At 40.7% G+C, this 17,091-nt stretch overlaps 2 non-coding genes across 2 annotated transcripts; both read left to right on the top strand.

Annotated features, from left to right (window-relative positions):
• Positions 1–1,755: 1,755 nt before the first annotated feature.
• trnar-ccg lies at positions 1,756–1,828 on the top strand. Its single transcript has one exon. It is a non-coding gene; the product is annotated as a tRNA-Arg (tRNA).
• A 10,106-nt stretch (positions 1,829–11,934) lies between these two features.
• On the top strand, positions 11,935–12,007 carry trnar-ccg. Its single transcript has one exon. It is a non-coding gene; the product is annotated as a tRNA-Arg (tRNA).
• Positions 12,008–17,091: the final 5,084 nt, after the last annotated feature.

Here is a 17,091-nt window from a genome sequence, read left to right as displayed (position 1 = left end):
CCACCTGGGTCTATTGACAGCAGCTGTGCATTAGATCAAAGAACAGATGGGAATTGGTTCTTTCTAAGATCTGCTTGCATGAATTTGTTAGCTTTAATCACTATCATTCCCAATTCCCTGATGCAAAGAGTGAATTCCAAATAAATTAGGCATTATTTAATAGTAGGAGAAAAAAAAGTGACAAGAACCCCTTTTCCAGATCATGACTAGACTGAAGCCCTGTACTTCACAAAACAAACTTCTATTTATTGTCTAAGCAAATTAAGAGCATGTCAAACTGTTTTAAATCAAAGCTTTATAAGTCATAAATAAATAAAAACATCTTCATAGTACTCCAATGACTCCAATAGATCTAGAGAATTAGTGCTGTGTGCGAGTCAGGACTCCTTTTTTTGTCAAATGTATTGTGACAAACATGATTGTGAAACTACACGTTATAATAAATGTTGATTTGAATGTTGATTCATATTTGTGTGATGATAACAGTAGAATTGGTTTGTCTACTTGGAGCCTGCTGCTAGTGGCTGTTTTCTTTTAGCTGTTAGTACATTGTTGTTGTTCTTGAGGCTGGCCAGTGAGGCAGCGTAGTCCACTAGTTTTCCAACACTCCACTTGGAACAGAAGATTATGGGCAGGCTGGAGTCTTTGCCCTCTTTGGGAAGGAAGACATTGAAATAGGTCCTCTCTGTCTGGAAAACAAAATTAATAAGATGTAGACTTGTATATAAAATATAATCAAATGCAAAACTCCCAAAAAGACACTGATTCTTTAAACCAGGGGAGTACATGTTTCCCCCCTCATTCTGAAATTACATTTTTGTCCCCCCTAGTTTTATCATTGGAATGTGATGCAAAACGAGGCTGCGCTGTGCTTTAGGACCATGCGAACGCCTCCAAGCGGTCGGGTAGGCTGTTTGGAGTGTTAATCCAACTGAGGAACAAAAAAATAATGATAGCTATGTCCCCCCCACTTCGAATAACAAAGTTGCACCCCTGCTTTATACTGTATATAATGTATATTTAACACAATTGTCTGGAAAGCCTCAGTGTAGAATGGCATACAGTAATAGTAGCTGCTGTTGTTAACAGCAAAGGAAAAAACAGCATGAGGCATTATCTTGTTGGGTCATTACATTTTATATCACAACCCCAATTTATGAACAACTCCATCACAGTTCATGTCTACACCCTCAGACATACTTGATGTTCCCCATATGGCACCCTATTACTATATAGTTCACAACTTTTGAACAGAGACCTTTTGGCCCTGGTCAAGGTCCAGCCAATCAGAATGAGTTTTTCCCTACAAAAGGTCTTTATTACAGACAGAAATACTCCTCAGTTTCATCAGCTGCCCGGTTGGTGGGTCTCACACGATCCCGCAGGTGAAGAAGCTGGACGTAGAGGTCCTGGGATGGCGTGGTTACACGTAGTCTGCCTATGTGAGACCGGTTGGAAGTACTGCCAAATTCTCTAAAACGACATTGGAGGTGGCTTATGGTAGAGAAAGGAACATTCAATTCTCTGGCCACAGCTCTGGTGGACATTCTTGCAGTCAGACTGAAAAGAAAACTCTGCTGTTGGGAAAGCTTTATGTAGTGCCTAACTCTTTAAAGAATACATTCATTGCATTATAACGGTGACAAATGGTACTCACAATGTTGTATTGTGTTGTGTAATGGCTTTGTTGGCATGCATCAAAACTTTGTAAAAGTTTTTACCCCACCACGATGTATTTTTCTCTGGTAAAAAAGTGATCCAGTGGCCTAATGGATAAGGCATCAGCCTCCGGAGCTGGGGATTGTGGGTTCAAGTCCCACCTGGGTCTATTGAAAGCAGCTGTGCGTTAGATCAAAGAACAGATGGGAATTGGTTTTTTCTAAGATCTGCTTGCATGAATTTGTTAGCTTTAATCACTATCATTCCCAATTCCCTGATGCAAAGAGTGAATTCCAAATAAATTAGGCATTATTTAATAGTAGGAGAAAAAAAGTGACAAGAATAGTGACAATTGGCACCCGTCTTCCAGATCATGACTAGACTGAAGCCCTGTACTTCACAAAACAAACTTCTATTTATTGTCTAAGCAAATTAAGAGCATGTCAAACTGTTTTAAATCAAAGCTTTATAAGTCATAAATAAATAAAAACATCTTCATAGTACTCCAATGACTCCAATAGATCTAGAGAATTAGTGCTGTGTGCGAGTCAGGACTCCTTTTTTTGTCAAATGTATTGTGACAAACATGATTGTGAAACTACACGTTATAATAAGTATTGATTTGAATGTTGATTCATATTTGTGTGATGATAACAGTAGAATTGGTTTGTCTACTTGGAGCCTGCTGCTAGTGGCTGTTTTCTTTTAGCTGTTAGTACATTGTTGTTGTTCTTGAGGCTGGCCAGTGAGGCAGCGTAGTCCACTAGTTTTCCAACACTCCACTTGGAACAGAAGATTATGGGCAGGCTGGAGTCTTTGCCCTCTTTGGGAAGGAAGACATTGAAATAGGTCCTCTCTGTCTGGAAAACAAAATTAATAAGATGTAGACTTGTATATAAAATATAATCAAATGCAAAACTCCCAAAAAGACACTGATTCTTTAAACCAGGGGAGTACATGTTTCCCCCCTCATTCTGAAATTACATTTTTGTCCCCCCTAGTTTTATCATTGGAATGTGATGCAAAACGAGGCTGCGCTGTGCTTTAGGACCATGCGAACGCCTCCAAGCGGTCGGGTAGGCTGTTTGGAGTGTTAATCCAACTGAGGAACAAAAAAATAATGATAGCTATGTCCCCCCCACTTCGAATAACAAAGTTGCACCCCTGCTTTATACTGTATATAATGTATATTTAACACAATTGTCTGGAAAGCCTCAGTGTAGAATGGCATACAGTAATAGTAGCTGCTGTTGTTAACAGCAAAGGAAAAAACAGCATGAGGCATTATCTTGTTGGGTCATTACATTTTATATCACAACCCCAATTTATGAACAACTCCATCACAGTTCATGTCTACACCCTCAGACATACTTGATGTTCCCCATATGGCACCCTATTACTATATAGTTCACAACTTTTGAACAGAGACCTTTTGGCCCTGGTCAAGGTCCAGCCAATCAGAATGAGTTTTTCCCTACAAAAGGTCTTTATTACAGACAGAAATACTCCTCAGTTTCATCAGCTGCCCGGTTGGTGGGTCTCACACGATCCGGCAGGTGAAGAAGCTGGACGTAGAGGTCCTGGGATGGCGTGGTTACACGTAGTCTGCCTATGTGAGACCGGTTGGAAGTACTGCCAAATTCTCTAAAACGACATTGGAGGTGGCTTATGGTAGAGAAAGGAACATTCAATTCTCTGGCCACAGCTCTGGTGGACATTCTTGCAGTCAGACTGAAAAGAAAGCTCTGCTGTTGGGAAAGCTTTATGTAGTGCCTAACTCTTTAAAGAATACATTCATTGCATTATAACGGTGACAAACGGTACTCACAATGTTGTATTGTGTTGTGTAATGGCTTTGTTGGCATGCATCAAAACTTTGTAAAAGTTTTTACCCCACCACGATGTATTTTTCTCTGGTTAAAAAGTGATCCAGTGGCCTAATGGATAAGGCATCAGCCTCCAGAGCTGGGGATTGTGGGTTCAAGTTCCACCTGGGTCTATTGAAAGCAGCTGTGCGTTAGATCAAAGAACAGATGGGAATTGGTTCTTTCTAAGATCTGCTTGCATGAATTTGTTAGCTTTAATCACTATCATTCCCAATTCCCTGATGCAAAGAGTGAATTCCAAATAAATTAGGCATTATTTAATAGTAGGAGAAAAAAAGTGACAAAAATAGTGACAATTGGCACCCGTCTTCCAGATCATGACTAGACTGAAGCCCTGTACTTCACAAAACAAACTTCTATTTATTGTCTAAGCAAATTAAGAGCATGTCAAACTGTTTTAAATCAAAGCTTTATAAGTCATAAATAAATAAAAACATCTTCATAGTACTCCAATGACTCCAATAGATCTAGAGAATTAGTGCTGTGTGCGAGTCAGGACTCCTTTTTTTGTCAAATGTATTGTGACAAACATGATTGTGAAACTACACGTTATAATAAGTATTGATTTGAATGTTGATTCATATTTGTGTGATGATAACAGTAGAATTGGTTTGTCTACTTGGAGCCTGCTGCTAGTGGCTGTTTTCTTTTAGCTGTTAGTACATTGTTGTTGTTCTTGAGGCTGGCCAGTGAGGCAGCGTAGTCCACTAGTTTTCCAACACTCCACTTGGAACAGAAGATTATGGGCAGGCTGGAGTCTTTGCCCTCTTTGGGAAGGAAGACATTGAAATAGGTCCTCTCTGTCTGGAAAACAAAATTAATAAGATGTAGACTTGTATATAAAATATAATCAAATGCAAAACTCCCAAAAAGACACTGATTCTTTAAACCAGGGGAGTACATGTTTCCCCCCTCATTCTGAAATTACATTTTTGTCCCCCCTAGTTTTATCATTGGAATGTGATGCAAAACGAGGCTGCGCTGTGCTTTAGGACCATGCGAACGCCTCCAAGCGGTCGGGTAGGCTGTTTGGAGTGTTAATCCAACTGAGGAACAAAAAAATAATGATAGCTATGTCCCCCCCACTTCGAATAACAAAGTTGCACCCCTGCTTTATACTGTATATAATGTATATTTAACACAATTGTCTGGAAAGCCTCAGTGTAGAATGGCATACAGTAATAGTAGCTGCTGTTGTTAACAGCAAAGGAAAAAACAGCATGAGGCATTATCTTGTTGGGTCATTACATTTTATATCACAACCCCAATTTATGAACAACTCCATCACAGTTCATGTCTACACCCTCAGACATACTTGATGTTCCCCATATGGCACCCTATTACTATATAGTTCACAACTTTTGAACAGAGACCTTTTGGCCCTGGTCAAGGTCCAGCCAATCAGAATGAGTTTTTCCCTACAAAAGGTCTTTATTACAGACAGAAATACTCCTCAGTTTCATCAGCTGCCCGGTTGGTGGGTCTCACACGATCCGGCAGGTGAAGAAGCTGGACGTAGAGGTCCTGGGATGGCGTGGTTACACGTAGTCTGCCTATGTGAGACCGGTTGGAAGTACTGCCAAATTCTCTAAAACGACATTGGAGGTGGCTTATGGTAGAGAAAGGAACATTCAATTCTCTGGCCACAGCTCTGGTGGACATTCTTGCAGTCAGACTGAAAAGAAAGCTCTGCTGTTGGGAAAGCTTTATGTAGTGCCTAACTCTTTAAAGAATACATTCATTGCATTATAACGGTGACAAACGGTACTCACAATGTTGTATTGTGTTGTGTAATGGCTTTGTTGGCATGCATCAAAACTTTGTAAAAGTTTTTACCCCACCACGATGTATTTTTCTCTGGTTAAAAAGTGATCCAGTGGCCTAATGGATAAGGCATCAGCCTCCAGAGCTGGGGATTGTGGGTTCAAATTCCACCTGGGTCTATTGACAGCAGCTGTGCATTAGATCAAAGAACAGATGGGAATTGGTTCTTTCTAAGATCTGCTTGCATGAATTTGTTAGCTTTAATCACTATCATTCCCAATTCCCTGATGCAAAGAGTGAATTCCAAATAAATTAGGCATTATTTAATAGTAGGAGAAAAAAAAGTGACAATGAACCCCTTTTCCAGATCATGACTAGACTGAAGCCCTGTACTTCACAAAACAAACTTCTATTTATTGTCTAAGCAAATTAAGAGCATGTCAAACTGTTTTAAATCAAAGCTTTATAAGTCATAAATAAATAAAAACATCTTCATAGTACTCCAATGACTCCAATAGATCTAGAGAATTAGTGCTGTGTGCGAGTCAGGACTCCTTTTTTTGTCAAATGTATTGTGACAAACATGATTGTGAAACTACACGTTATAATAAATGTTGATTTGAATGTTGATTCATATTTGTGTGATGATAACAGTAGAATTGGTTTGTCTACTTGGAGCCTGCTGCTAGTGGCTGTTTTCTTTTAGCTGTTAGTACATTGTTGTTGTTCTTGAGGCTGGCCAGTGAGGCAGCGTAGTCCACTAGTTTTCCAACACTCCACTTGGAACAGAAGATTATGGGCAGGCTGGAGTCTTTGCCCTCTTTGGGAAGGAAGACATTGAAATAGGTCCTCTCTGTCTGGAAAACAAAATTAATAAGATGTAGACTTGTATATAAAATATAATCAAATGCAAAACTCCCAAAAAGACACTGATTCTTTAAACCAGGGGAGTACATGTTTCCCCCCTCATTCTGAAATTACATTTTTGTCCCCCCTAGTTTTATCATTGGAATGTGATGCAAAACGAGGCTGCGCTGTGCTTTAGGACCATGCGAACGCCTCCAAGCGGTCGGGTAGGCTGTTTGGAGTGTTAATCCAACTGAGGAACAAAAAAATAATGATAGCTATGTCCCCCCCACTTCGAATAACAAAGTTGCACCCCTGCTTTATACTGTATATAATGTATATTTAACACAATTGTCTGGAAAGCCTCAGTGTAGAATGGCATACAGTAATAGTAGCTGCTGTTGTTAACAGCAAAGGAAAAAACAGCATGAGGCATTATCTTGTTGGGTCATTACATTTTATATCACAACCCCAATTTATGAACAACTCCATCACAGTTCATGTCTACACCCTCAGACATACTTGATGTTCCCCATATGGCACCCTATTACTATATAGTTCACAACTTTTGAACAGAGACCTTTTGGCCCTGGTCAAGGTCCAGCCAATCAGAATGAGTTTTTCCCTACAAAAGGTCTTTATTACAGACAGAAATACTCCTCAGTTTCATCAGCTGCCCGGTTGGTGGGTCTCACACGATCCGGCAGGTGAAGAAGCTGGACGTAGAGGTCCTGGGATGGCGTGGTTACACGTAGTCTGCCTATGTGAGACCGGTTGGAAGTACTGCCAAATTCTCTAAAACGACATTGGAGGTGGCTTATGGTAGAGAAAGGAACATTCAATTCTCTGGCCACAGCTCTGGTGGACATTCTTGCAGTCAGACTGAAAAGAAAGCTCTGCTGTTGGGAAAGCTTTATGTAGTGCCTAACTCTTTAAAGAATACATTCATTGCATTATAACGGTGACAAACGGTACTCACAATGTTGTATTGTGTTGTGTAATGGCTTTGTTGGCATGCATCAAAACTTTGTAAAAGTTTTTACCCCACCACGATGTATTTTTCTCTGGTTAAAAAGTGATCCAGTGGCCTAATGGATAAGGCATCAGCCTCCAGAGCTGGGGATTGTGGGTTCAAGTTCCACCTGGGTCTATTGAAAGCAGCTGTGCGTTAGATCAAAGAACAGATGGGAATTGGTTCTTTCTAAGATCTGCTTGCATGAATTTGTTAGCTTTAATCACTATCATTCCCAATTCCCTGATGCAAAGAGTGAATTCCAAATAAATTAGGCATTATTTAATAGTAGGAGAAAAAAGTGACAAGAATAGTGACAATTGGCACCCGTCTTCCAGATCATGACTAGACTGAAGCCCTGTACTTCACAAAACAAACTTCTATTTATTGTCTAAGCAAATTAAGAGCATGTCAAACTGTTTTAAATCAAAGCTTTATAAGTCATAAATAAATAAAAACATCTTCATAGTACTCCAATGACTCCAATAGATCTAGAGAATTAGTGCTGTGTGCGAGTCAGGACTCCTTTTTTTGTCAAATGTATTGTGACAAACATGATTGTGAAACTACACGTTATAATAAGTATTGATTTGAATGTTGATTCATATTTGTGTGATGATAACAGTAGAATTGGTTTGTCTACTTGGAGCCTGCTGCTAGTGGCTGTTTTCTTTTAGCTGTTAGTACATTGTTGTTGTTCTTGAGGCTGGCCAGTGAGGCAGCGTAGTCCACTAGTTTTCCAACACTCCACTTGGAACAGAAGATTATGGGCAGGCTGGAGTCTTTGCCCTCTTTGGGAAGGAAGACATTGAAATAGGTCCTCTCTGTCTGGAAAACAAAATTAATAAGATGTAGACTTGTATATAAAATATAATCAAATGCAAAACTCCCAAAAAGACACTGATTCTTTAAACCAGGGGAGTACATGTTTCCCCCCTCATTCTGAAATTACATTTTTGTCCCCCCTAGTTTTATCATTGGAATGTGATGCAAAACGAGGCTGCGCTGTGCTTTAGGACCATGCGAACGCCTCCAAGCGGTCGGGTAGGCTGTTTGGAGTGTTAATCCAACTGAGGAACAAAAAAATAATGATAGCTATGTCCCCCCCACTTCGAATAACAAAGTTGCACCCCTGCTTTATACTGTATATAATGTATATTTAACACAATTGTCTGGAAAGCCTCAGTGTAGAATGGCATACAGTAATAGTAGCTGCTGTTGTTAACAGCAAAGGAAAAAACAGCATGAGGCATTATCTTGTTGGGTCATTACATTTTATATCACAACCCCAATTTATGAACAACTCCATCACAGTTCATGTCTACACCCTCAGACATACTTGATGTTCCCCATATGGCACCCTATTACTATATAGTTCACAACTTTTGAACAGAGACCTTTTGGCCCTGGTCAAGGTCCAGCCAATCAGAATGAGTTTTTCCCTACAAAAGGTCTTTATTACAGACAGAAATACTCCTCAGTTTCATCAGCTGCCCGGTTGGTGGGTCTCACACGATCCGGCAGGTGAAGAAGCTGGACGTAGAGGTCCTGGGATGGCGTGGTTACACGTAGTCTGCCTATGTGAGACCGGTTGGAAGTACTGCCAAATTCTCTAAAACGACATTGGAGGTGGCTTATGGTAGAGAAAGGAACATTCAATTCTCTGGCCACAGCTCTGGTGGACATTCTTGCAGTCAGACTGAAAAGAAAGCTCTGCTGTTGGGAAAGCTTTATGTAGTGCCTAACTCTTTAAAGAATACATTCATTGCATTATAACGGTGACAAACGGTACTCACAATGTTGTATTGTGTTGTGTAATGGCTTTGTTGGCATGCATCAAAACTTTGTAAAAGTTTTTACCCCACCACGATGTATTTTTCTCTGGTTAAAAAGTGATCCAGTGGCCTAATGGATAAGGCATCAGCCTCCAGAGCTGGGGATTGTGGGTTCAAATTCCACCTGGGTCTATTGACAGCAGCTGTGCATTAGATCAAAGAACAGATGGGAATTGGTTCTTTCTAAGATCTGCTTGCATGAATTTGTTAGCTTTAATCACTATCATTCCCAATTCCCTGATGCAAAGAGTGAATTCCAAATAAATTAGGCATTATTTAATAGTAGGAGAAAAAAAAGTGACAAGAACCCCTTTTCCAGATCATGACTAGACTGAAGCCCTGTACTTCACAAAACAAACTTCTATTTATTGTCTAAGCAAATTAAGAGCATGTCAAACTGTTTTAAATCAAAGCTTTATAAGTCATAAATAAATAAAAACATCTTCATAGTACTCCAATGACTCCAATAGATCTAGAGAATTAGTGCTGTGTGCGAGTCAGGACTCCTTTTTTTGTCAAATGTATTGTGACAAACATGATTGTGAAACTACACGTTATAATAAGTATTGATTTGAATGTTGATTCATATTTGTGTGATGATAACAGTAGAATTGGTTTGTCTACTTGGAGCCTGCTGCTAGTGGCTGTTTTCTTTTAGCTGTTAGTACATTGTTGTTGTTCTTGAGGCTGGCCAGTGAGGCAGCGTAGTCCACTAGTTTTCCAACACTCCACTTGGAACAGAAGATTATGGGCAGGCTGGAGTCTTTGCCCTCTTTGGGAAGGAAGACATTGAAATAGGTCCTCTCTGTCTGGAAAACAAAATTAATAAGATGTAGACTTGTATATAAAATATAATCAAATGCAAAACTCCCAAAAAGACACTGATTCTTTAAACCAGGGGAGTACATGTTTCCCCCCTCATTCTGAAATTACATTTTTGTCCCCCCTAGTTTTATCATTGGAATGTGATGCAAAACGAGGCTGCGCTGTGCTTTAGGACCATGCGAACGCCTCCAAGCGGTCGGGTAGGCTGTTTGGAGTGTTAATCCAACTGAGGAACAAAAAAATAATGATAGCTATGTCCCCCCCACTTCGAATAACAAAGTTGCACCCCTGCTTTATACTGTATATAATGTATATTTAACACAATTGTCTGGAAAGCCTCAGTGTAGAATGGCATACAGTAATAGTAGCTGCTGTTGTTAACAGCAAAGGAAAAAACAGCATGAGGCATTATCTTGTTGGGTCATTACATTTTATATCACAACCCCAATTTATGAACAACTCCATCACAGTTCATGTCTACACCCTCAGACATACTTGATGTTCCCCATATGGCACCCTATTACTATATAGTTCACAACTTTTGAACAGAGACCTTTTGGCCCTGGTCAAGGTCCAGCCAATCAGAATGAGTTTTTCCCTACAAAAGGTCTTTATTACAGACAGAAATACTCCTCAGTTTCATCAGCTGCCCGGTTGGTGGGTCTCACACGATCCCGCAGGTGAAGAAGCTGGACGTAGAGGTCCTGGGATGGCGTGGTTACACGTAGTCTGCCTATGTGAGACCGGTTGGAAGTACTGCCAAATTCTCTAAAACGACATTGGAGGTGGCTTATGGTAGAGAAAGGAACATTCAATTCTCTGGCCACAGCTCTGGTGGACATTCTTGCAGTCAGACTGAAAAGAAAGCTCTGCTGTTGGGAAAGCTTTATGTAGTGCCTAACTCTTTAAAGAATACATTCATTGCATTATAACGGTGACAAACGGTACTCACAATGTTGTATTGTGTTGTGTAATGGCTTTGTTGGCATGCATCAAAACTTTGTAAAAGTTTTTACCCCACCACGATGTATTTTTCTCTGGTTAAAAAGTGATCCAGTGGCCTAATGGATAAGGCATCAGCCTCCAGAGCTGTGGATTGTGGGTTCAAGTTCCACCTGGGTCTATTGAAAGCAGCTGTGCGTTAGATCAAAGAACAGATGGGAATTGGTTCTTTCTAAGATCTGCTTGCATGAATTTGTTAGCTTTAATCACTATCATTCCCAATTCCCTGATGCAAAGAGTGAATTCCAAATAAATTAGGCATTATTTAATAGTAGGAGAAAAAAAAGTGACAAGAACCCCTTTTCCAGATCATGACTAGACTGAAGCCCTGTACTTCACAAAACAAACTTCTATTTATTGTCTAAGCAAATTAAGAGCATGTCAAACTGTTTTAAATCAAAGCTTTATAAGTCATAAATAAATAAAAACATCTTCATAGTACTCCAATGACTCCAATAGATCTAGAGAATTAGTGCTGTGTGCGAGTCAGGACTCCTTTTTTTGTCAAATGTATTGTGACAAACATGATTGTGAAACTACACGTTATAATAAATGTTGATTTGAATGTTGATTCATATTTGTGTGATGATAACAGTAGAATTGGTTTGTCTACTTGGAGCCTGCTGCTAGTGGCTGTTTTCTTTTAGCTGTTAGTACACTGTTGTTGTTCTTGAGGCTGGCCAGTGAGGCAGCGTAGTCCACTAGTTTTCCAACACTCCACTTGGAACAGAAGATTATGGGCAGGCTGGAGTCTTTGCCCTCTTTGGGAAGGAAGACATTGAAATAGGTCCTCTCTGTCTGGAAAACAAAATTAATAAGATGTAGACTTGTATATCAAATATAATCAAATGCTAAACTCAACAAAAAAAAGGTGCTAGAAAAGTGACAATTGGAACCCCTCTTCCAGATCTTTGCTGGCATGCATCAAAACTTTGTAAAAGTGTTTGCCCCACCGAGATTTCCATGCTAAAATCGACACTGGATGTACCACTTGACATTCGTTGCAGGGCAGAGGCAGTGAACAGAGTAGCAGGGGGTGCCCCTTCCCTGTGAAACCAACACCGTCTGACAATATCTATTGATATCTTTCTCTAAATGAACCAGTGATCCAGTGGCCTAATGGATAAGGCATCAGCCTCCGAAGTTGAGGATTGTGGGTTTGAGTCCCACCTGGGTCTATTGAAGTCAGCTGTTCACTACATCAATGGGCAGACATAACTTGGTTCTTGCTAAGATCTGCTTGCATGAATTTGTCAGCTTTAATCACTATCAGTACTAAATTCCCAATTCCCTGATGCAAGTAGTGAATTCCAAATGAATGATTCATTAGTTAATAGTAGGAGAAAAAGGTGCTAGAAAAGTGACTATTTTAACTCCTTGTCCAGATTATGACTAGACTGCCAGCCCTGTACTTCACAAAACAATCTAGATATTATCGTCTAAGCAAATTAAGAGCACGTCAAACTGTTGTAAATCAAAGCTTTATTAGTCATAAAGAAATAAAAACATCTTCATAGTATCCTGGTCAATAGTGCACTAAATAGATAATACAGTTCCATTAGGGACACAACCACTTTCTCCAGCTCTCGCTTCATACGTGCCTAGGAGTACCTGTGGCAGTCCCTTGTCTCCTTCAACAGGACGCTTTAGTTTCATTGAAGCCACCTTGGTTGCTGTTGCAGTGTTCTTTGCCCCCTTGCAACCTTTACTCGTAGGAAAAGCCTACTTTGACTCTTCAGTGACAAAAGGTTGGAACAACACAACATAAACATACTGCTACTAAAACACGTAGACTTTTGGTAAACACTGCCATCATGTGGAGATAAAGAATTGAGACGGATTAAAACTTTTTTTTAACCTTTATTTGAGTAGGAAAATCAGTTAAGAACAAATTCTTATTCATAATGATGGCCTACTGTACCAGAAGGCAAAAGGCCTCCTGCGGGGATGGGGGCTAGGATTAAAAATAAAATAAAAATGTAGGACAAAACACACATCACGACAAGAGAGACACCACAACACAACATAAAGAGAGACCTAAGACGACAACATAGCATGGCAGCAACACATGGAAACACAGCATGGTAGCAACACAGCATGGCAGCAGCACAACATGGTATCAGCACAAAACATGGTACAAACATTATTGGGCACAGACAACAGCACAAAGGGCAAGAAGGTAGAGACAACAATACATCACACGAAGCAGCCACAACTGTCAGGAAGAGTGTCCATGATTGAGTATTTGAGCGAAGAGATGGAGATAAAGCGGTCCAGTTGAGTGTTTTCTGCAGCTCGTTCCAGTCGCTAGCTGCAGTGAACTGAGAATTCGTAGGCGATCGAATAAACTCCCACTTCCCTCCATTCTGCTAGCAAACGTGCAATCCTTGGAGAATAAAATTGACGAGTTATGTGAGTCCTAAAAATTGTCAAAGACTCCAGCCACCCTAGTCATAGACTGTTCCCTCTGCTACCGCACGGCAAGCGGTACCAGAGCGCCAAGTTTAGGTCCAAGAGGCTTCTAAACAGCTTCTACCCCCAAGCCATAAGACTCCTAAACATCTAGTCAAATGGCTACCCAAACTATTTGCATTGACCCCCCCCTCTCCCCACCACTGGTACTCTCTGTTGTCATCTATGCATAGTCACTTTAATTACTCTACCTACATGTACATACTACCTCAACTAACCGGTGCCCCCGCACATTGACTCTGTATCGGTACCCCCCTGTATATAGTCTCGCTATTGTTATTTTATTGCTGCCAGTTAATTACTTGTAACTTTTATCTCTTATTCTTATCCATATTTTTTTTTTAAACTGCATTGTTGGTTAGGGTAAGCATTTCACTGTAAGGTCTACACCTGTTGTACTCGGCACATGTGACTAATAAAATTTGATTTGATTTTATACAGAGATGACCAGTTTACAGAGGAGTATAGCGTGCACTGATGTGTCCTATAAGGAGCATTGGTGGCAAATCTGATGGCCGAATGGTAAAGAACACCTAGCCGCTCGAAAGCACCCTTACCTGCCGATCTATAAATTACGTCTCTGTAATCTAGCAGGGTAGGATGGTCATCTGAATCAGGGTTAGTTTGGCAGCTGTGGTGAAAGAGGAGCGATTACGATAGAGAAAAGCAAGTCAAGATTTAACCGTAGCCTGCAGTTTTGATATGTGCTGAGAGAAGGACAGTGTACCGTCTAGCCATACTCCCAAGTATGTGTATGAGGTGACTACCTCAAGCTCTACACAATCAGAGGTAGTAAAGGTAGTAATCACACCGGTGGGGAGAGGGGCATTCTTCTTACCAAACCACATGACCATTGTTTTGGAGGTGTTCAGACAAGGTTAAGGGGAGAAAAAGCTTGTTGGACACTAAGAAAGCTTTGTTGTAGAGCATTTAACACAAAATCCGGGGAGGGGCCAGCTTAGTATAAGACTATATCATCTGCATATAAATGGATGAGAGAGCTTCCTACTACTTGAGCTATGTTGATGATGTAAATTGAGAAGAGGGTGGGGCCTAGGATCAAGCCTTGGGGTACTCCCTTGGTGACAGGCAGTGGCCGAGACAGCAGATGTTCTGACTTTATACACTGCACTCTTTGAGAGAGGTAGTTAGCAAACCAGGCCAAAGACCCCTCAGAGACACCAATACTCCTTAGCTGGCCCACAAGAATGGAATGGTCTACCATATCAAAAGCTTTGGCCAAGTAAATAAAAATAGCAGCACACCATTGCTTAGAATCAAGGGCAATGGTGACATAATTTAAGACCTTTAAGGTTGCAGTGGCACATCCATAACCTGAGTGGAAACCAGATTGCATACCCAAGAGAATACTGTAGACATGAAGAAAGCCAGTCAGTTGATTATTGACAAGTTTTTCCAACCCTGTTTATCAAAATAGAAATTGGCCTATAACAGTTAGGATCAGCTTGATCTCGCCCTTTAAATAAAGGATGCACCGTGGCTTTTTTCCAACCAATGGGAACCTCCCCAGTGAGGAGAGACAGGTTAAAAAGGTTGGAGATAGGCTTGGCGATGATGGGGGCAGCAACCTTAAAGAAGAAAGGTTCTAAACCATCTGAACCAGATGTTTTTTGGGGGTCAAGTTTAAGGAGCTCTTTTAGCACCTTGGACGCAATGATCGCCTTCAGGGAGAAACTTTGTAGCGGGGCAGGGGAAAAGGAGAGAGGAGCATCGGGGATTGTCACATTAGAAGTGGTGGAAGATTAGGAAATGATGGACAGGCAAGGAGGCATGGCAGAGTCAAATAGGAATCCTGACATAATAAAGTGGTGAATAAAGAGCTCAGCCATGTGCTCCTTGTCAATAACAACAACATCATCAACATTAAGGGACATGGGCAGCTGTGAGGAGGAGGGTTTATTCTCCAGGTCTTTAACAGGTTTCCAGAACTTCTTGGGGTTAGACCCACAGAGAGAGAACTGCTCCTTAAAGTAACTAACGTTGGCCTTCCAGATAGCCTGAGTGCACTTATTTCAAATTTTACCTGAACGAGAGAAAGTCAGCCTGAATATGTGTGTGCCGAGCGATTTTCCAAATAGAAATCTTGAGGCGGAGTAACTGTTTTTAATTCTCATTTTCTTTATGGGCGCATATTTATTAACGATACAACTGAAAATATCAAAAAAGAAGGTCCAAACATCTACGACAGAGAGGATCAAGCTGATTCTATACCATTTTACTGAGGCCAGATCATGAAGGAAGGCTTGCTCATTAAAGTTTTTTAGCAAGTGTCTATGACAAGTCAGGACAGGTCGTTTCACTGAGCAGTCATTACAAACACAGGCTATAAAGTTGTTACAGAAAACACCAGACTGATACCTATCAGGATTATTTGTAAGGATGGAGTCAACAGAAGTCAGAAATAGCTTTATAAATATTCACTTACCTTTGATGATCTTCATCAGAATGCATTCCCAGGAATCCCAGTTTCGCAATAAATGTTTGATTTGTTCGATAAAGTCCATCATTTACGTTCAAATACCTCCTTTTTTTGTTTGCGCGTTAGGTACACAATCCAAACTCACGAGGCGCGGGCAAGTCCAGGTGAAAGTTCAGACGAAAAGTCATATTACAGTTCGTAGAAACATGTCAAACGAAGTATAGAATCAATCTTTAGGATGTTTTTAACATAAATCTTCAATAATGTTTCAACCGGAGAATTCCTTTGTCTGTAGAAATGCGATGGAACGCTGCTAACTCTCACGTGAGCGTGCGTGATCAGCTCATGCCACTCTGGCAGACACCTGACTCAATCAGCTCCCATTCCCCCCTCCTTCACAGTAGAAGCATCAAACAAGGTTCTAAAGACGGTTGACATCTAGTGGAAGCCTTGGGAAGTGCAATATGACCAAATCTCCACTGTATCTTGGATAGGCAAAGAGTTGAAAAACTACTAACCTCAGATTTCCCACTTCCTGGTTGGATTTTTTCTCAGGTTTTTGCCTGTCATATGAGTTCTGTTATACTCAGACATCTTTCAAACAGTTTTAGAAACTTCAGAGTGTTTTCTAATCGAAATATACTAATTATATGTATATTCTAGCTTTTAGGACTGAGCAGAAGGCAGTTTACTCTGGGCACCTTTTTATCGAAGCTACTCAATACTGCCCCCCTGTCCCAAAGAAGTTAAACACTGGAATGGTAGATGTGCAGAAGATGAATGTGCAAGTAGAGATGCTGGAGTGCAAAGGAGCAAGATAAATAAATACAGTATGGGGATGAGGTAGATAGATGGGCTGTTTACAGATGGGCTATGTACAGGTGCAGTGATCTGTGAGCTGCTCTGACAGCTGGTGCTTAAAGCTAATGAGGGAGATATGAGTCTCCAGCTTCAGTGATTTTTGCAGTTCGTTCCAGTCATTGGCAGCAGAGAACTGGAAGGAAAGGCGACCAAAGGAGGAATTGGCTTTGCGTCTCTTCTCTTCATTACAAACCAGTAATATTACTTATAGGTTTTCATACTGTTGAGATCTCGAAATGGAGTCAGACGTCAGAGGTGAGGTAAGCGCTCAGAGGTTGAGCCAGTCCACGATGAAGATGGCCTACCTGCGGCAATGGGTGTAGAGGAAACTTCCAGTGTTTGCCCTGAGAATCCTACCAGAGATGATTTTGGACCGGTAAGAGTGAGAATTTTGGAAAACGTGGATTCCTGCTTTTTGACTGACCCATACATTGTGTCAGGCTGGGTAAAGGACAAACTGGGACGGGCTAAATCTATGCAAGTTTTGAG

The sequence above is a fragment of the Salvelinus namaycush genome, chromosome 33 (assembly GCF_016432855.1).
Source record: "Salvelinus namaycush isolate Seneca chromosome 33, SaNama_1.0, whole genome shotgun sequence".
Lineage (NCBI taxonomy): Eukaryota > Metazoa > Chordata > Actinopteri > Salmoniformes > Salmonidae > Salvelinus > Salvelinus namaycush.
The sequence above is the reverse complement of the archived record's forward strand: the minus strand, read 5'-3'. Positions and strand labels throughout refer to the sequence as shown.